Below are 5,188 nucleotides of genomic sequence, written 5' to 3'. Positions count from 1 at the left end.
ATATATATATATATATAGACACACACACACACACACACAAACTACTATAACACTATCTATAAATAGAATTCATTTAATTATGCCGAATGCATTTTCTCTATGGGATTTCTATGTCCAAACACTGTTCATGCGAGCCAATTTGAACGACCCATTTTAGTCCTCCTCTGGCAGATAAAAAATGTACGTGTGGAAAGGTTTTTGTTGTGGTCGTTGTTTTGTTTATCATTGATGGCGAGAAACTTCTGTGGTTTTTCATCTTCACTGTCCATCTCATGGACCTCAAGCAACTTGGGCAATATGTGAGCCTAATATTTCATTGTGGTTTCTTGCGCTTCAGTGGTGTTGTCTTGAGGACAAGAAAAATGAAGGGAAGGTCAAGGGCGAGGAGAAGTTGGTTGTATGGTTTGGTACTCAAGCAAATGAAAGTGTTTTGAAAGGCATGGAACTCAAATGTAGCAACAATTCACTTCATGTCAAGGTACAACAAGTGAACCATGTGCAGCTCCATGATGCAGATCAAGAAACTTTGACATTTTCGGCAAAAACAGTAATAGATGTTGTAGTAACAGTGCCCAAAAACCAATTGCTAGGGATAAGGTGGTCAAGCTCCACTACAACTAGTTGGGTGAACATGAATGTGGAATCTTACCTTCTAGACACCAACTTCAAAGGAATCTGTGTGGGTAGCGAGGTTCTTACTAACATTCCCAATCTTGCCTTAGATCTATTGTCTACCGTGAAGTTCTTGCATTCTACTCTCGTGGTAGCCAATCTGGACACGCAGGTCAAGGTTTCCAGTCCTCATTTTTCTAACATCATCTTAGATTCCTTTCCACCCTCTCAGGCCTTCTTCTATGGGAGCTTTAAGTCGATTCTTGTGCTCATGCTCGATTTTCTATAGAAAAATGATTCTTTTCTCATGCTTAACATATATCCCTATTATGTGTACATGCAAATAAATGGAGTGGTGGGATTGGACTACACCCTTTTTTAGCCCCTCCCCACTAACAAAGAGGCAGTGGATGCCTATACAATGCTATATTACACTAATGTTTTCAATGCCATGATTGATGTTGGATACTTTGCCATGGTCGACTTCAATTTCACAAACATTCCAATGGTTGTGTTTGAGACAAGATGGACCTCAAAATGTGTCTAGATTGAACCTCCTACCATGATGACAATGTCGACACTTATCATAGTAATCAAGTTAGACATGTCCTCAACAACATAGTAACTCCTAGGGATCCTGACATACTAGTCAATACATACATTTATGAATTATTCAACAAGGATATGAGATCAAGTCCTATTTATGAGCAGGATTGGGGACTCTATGCCGATAAATATCTAGTGTACACATTACATTTAATAGATGTTGGTACAATTCTTTCTAATGACATTGCCATTCAGACTTCTGAATATCAGTGGAAGTGGTTGACCCTAAACTTGTCCAAGTTTCTTTGGATTGGGCATGCGGTCCTGGACAAGTTGATTTCTCCTCTTTTTTGTAAGGTCAACCTTGCTATGATCCTAATAATGTTAAACAACATGCTTCCTATTCCTTTGATAGTTACTACCACAAGATAGGCATGGAAATCATATCTTGTGGCTACCATAACCACTACTGACCTAAGGAAGTTGGATTTTCCAATCCTTGAAAATATAATGTAGACCCTAGTGCTGTTCAATAGAGAAACATTCCTAGTTAAGTTTGCTAGTCATATGCTCTTGTTTTCACTAAGAAAAGCTAGGTGCTCTCTCAGTGCAAACAAAACTGATTATATATACAAGATTGATGATAAAAGAAGACTGATTAGATACACATACTAGATCCTTTAAGTGCAAAGAGGTTCGTATTGATTTTTTTTCCTCGAGGTAGTTAATAGTGGAAGATAGGAAAAATAAAATTGATAATATATATATACATTGGATCTTTTATGCATGGAGAGATTTGTACTCAATTATTTAATTTTGTTGGGAATTTAATAAATCAAGGGAATATATAGGTTTTCACTCAATTATTTATTTTGATCCACTTAGACACTTAATAGATCTAGGGTTCCTATGAATCTGTGTTAATAATTTCATTAGTTTAACATAGGTGGATTTTAAGTATGCCATGGAGTTATCCAATGAGTTCATTTCTTTAATTTATTTAACTTTATGTGTAATGGCATATTTGAGTCTTTTTTTCCACAATTTACTTTCCTTTGAAGCAAATTTCTTTCCATGTATTGTTAATATTTGTTTGATATAATACATATCTGATAGTTTTAAAACAAAATGAACTACATATCTACAGAGAATTTTTTGTGATCTCTTTTCTTTCTCGAGCCAAGCTATCAAAGAAATCAATAAAAGATTAATTCATATAATTTGTTTGTATGTTTTGTCAGTCATGGCTCATGTATTTATCCTGCAAGGCATGAACTTTTATGAGATTAAAGTTGATTGAATGTTTTGGTATTGATTATTTATGGGTCTTTTTCTAATCAACATTTGTCTAGTATGGGAGAGCTTCACTACTTTCATAGTTGTTGTCCTTCATTTATCTGGTTTTCATAAAATAAGATCTAAAATGAATATTAATCTTGCTTTTACAATTTTATTTATAGTGGAAACTCAACTTGTTGTTTGAAAAATTGGTTACAATATTGGTGCAAATGGGACTTTGGCAAACGACACCGACACCAACACCATTATGTTTAAGCAGTGGTGCAGTGCAACTTCACTTTCACATGATGGCCTATATTTATGTACCTTCTTCTTTGGACTACATTATATTTCCAATGAAAATTCAATAGTGCAATGGATTGGAATCATTGTTTCCCTTAGGACCAACAAGGCTAATGGAATTCAATTAGAACCTGATACATGTGGGTTCAACATGGCTCCCAGCTCCATCGAATTAAGGTGTGATCAAGTGTCAACTAATAAGAAACCAACTTAAAGGACGAAATTTCCATTGAATTAAAGAACGAAAATAGCATCGACGACCACATCTACACTGTGGGAGACAACATCGTGGCTCCTAGCTTCGATGTTAGCTGCACCGAAGCATACGATCCCGCCATTGATGAGTGGCGCTCCATTTTCGACACTTCAGGAAGGCTTAATGGTAGGAATTTCATCAGGAGGTACTGTAGCCACAATAATTAAAGTGGAAAAATGACTAGGAACTCAGGGAAATTGATTGTAGTTGTATTTCCAAGTTTTGGTGAGTGATATCCATCAATTGTTTTGTTCGAGGCCATATGGGAGGAATGCGAGAAGATGCAACCAGAAGCATGATTTTTCCCAGAAGTAATTCTTAAGTGTGTCAAAATGCATTCCTTGGGTTAATTATATGTTAGTAATGGTTGCATATTTATAGGGAAAAAATGAGCTGCAGGAAGGAAAACCATTCTAAGAACAATGGACATTACTAGGAGTTCAGAATAGAAAAATTAGTTGGGATTTTTTTTTTCATTGTTTATGAAGACAGTAATTTCAAGCATACATTATGATAAGTTATTGGGAATCCTCGACATTGGGCATTACATTATGATAAGTTATTGTGAATCCTCGCCATTGGGCATGTGAAATATTCCTTAAGCCATGAAAAAAAAAACATGTGAAATATTCCTTAAGCCATGAAAAAAAAACAAAGTTTGTAGGAAGCATTATCACCCACCACACCACATCACTAACTACAATTTTTTTCAAATCAAAATTAATTTAAAGTGTAAACATAAATTTAGCTTATATTGTCTATTAACCTATGACACATTGGGTTCATGGTTTGGTACAGTGGAATACACAAGCGAAATCTGAGAGAATATCATTGATGCATGGGAAGCATAGGTAGTATGTGGAACAAACTATTTCAACATCTTAGATATTTTATATTTATATGGGTTTTTAAATATGTAAAACATGAAACCAAAACATTGCAGGGAACTATAAAACTATCATCATCAATCCAGTGTTTTCCAAACTCATAATAGATATTACAAATGAAAAATACATTTAATGAGAAGAGAGAAAAATGACTAAAAAATTGAAAGGAAAAGTTTTTCGTTACCAAAGCTCTCCATCACCTCACACTTGGGCAAGCAAGTGCACACACATAGAAAGAATTATGACACTGAAGCTAAAGAATTCTGGGGTTTTTTTGTCAAGTTGAAAGCAACTTTCAATGCCTAGAAAAGAACTATGAGGGATTTTTTTCAAGCTCAAAGAAACTTTCAATGCCATCTTGAGAGAGAAACTACAATAGACGTTGATTAAAATGGTGTTCCCAAATGGTTGGAAGGTAGTTGTAATAACTTTCCTATATGAACATGAAAAGAATAAAATTATAACCACTTAGAGTTATTTTAAGGAACTTCAATAATATTATCTAAAGCATCCCTTTGCATTCCGCATTATTCTCACTCCCTCCTATCGGTGTTCCTTTTCACCTCTCGGTGCAATTGCTAATTTATCGTTATATTAGAACGAAATAATAAAAGAAATTTTTAATTATATTAAATTGAAGTAATATAAAAAATTATTTTTTTCCTTTATTAAAATCTAATCACACAATTCTCAATAAAATACCAATATTTATAAAAATAACCAATATCCCTACCACATACCACTATACAATATTTTTATTATTATTATCCAATTTTAAGGTAGCAGCCAAGCCAAACACCTAATTGGTGTATGAGAACCCCTTGTTTGTGGGACAATGGACCCACCTTCGTGCAACGATTTGACTGCTAAGTCTACGAAGGCATACATACTCTACCCCCCTCTGGTTTTTGAACCTATGACCTCTTAGGAGGAAACATGTGCTCTTAACCATTAGGCCCACTCAAGCTCTATTGAATATTAAATATTATAAAACATATTATATAAACCAAAGATTCTACTTATTTAATATCCGATGGCCTTGTCCCATAATGTCGTCGAGCATGCAGACCAGAACAACGAAAATGCTCGGAAAGGGGACAATAACAAAAAATATTAGCATGCTGTCACATTTAGCTTATAGAAATCGATGTCACGAAACCACCATCTATCATTAAAGCGGTGAGTTGGTGTGGTTATGTTCGCCTCGGGTCATTGAGATGGAAAGGTGACGACCAATGTCGGTTCTCCATCCTATTGCATATCTACCAAATCATTTTATCTGTTTTGTTATTGTTGTACCTCTGTA

General features: G+C 34.9%; 1 pseudogene; it reads left to right on the top strand.

The window, feature by feature from the left end:
• Nucleotides 1-439: 439 nt before the first annotated feature.
• Nucleotides 440-1,631, top strand: LOC149240357 (glucan endo-1,3-beta-glucosidase 3 pseudogene; annotated as a pseudogene).
• Nucleotides 1,632-5,188: the final 3,557 nt, after the last annotated feature.

Source organism: Pinus tabuliformis, chromosome 8, assembly GCF_031772625.1.
Source record: "Pinus tabuliformis cultivar Carrire ecotype Pingquan chromosome 8, CPIR1, whole genome shotgun sequence".
NCBI lineage: Eukaryota > Viridiplantae > Streptophyta > Pinopsida > Pinales > Pinaceae > Pinus > Pinus tabuliformis.
The sequence above is the reverse complement of the archived record's forward strand: the minus strand, read 5'-3'. Positions and strand labels throughout refer to the sequence as shown.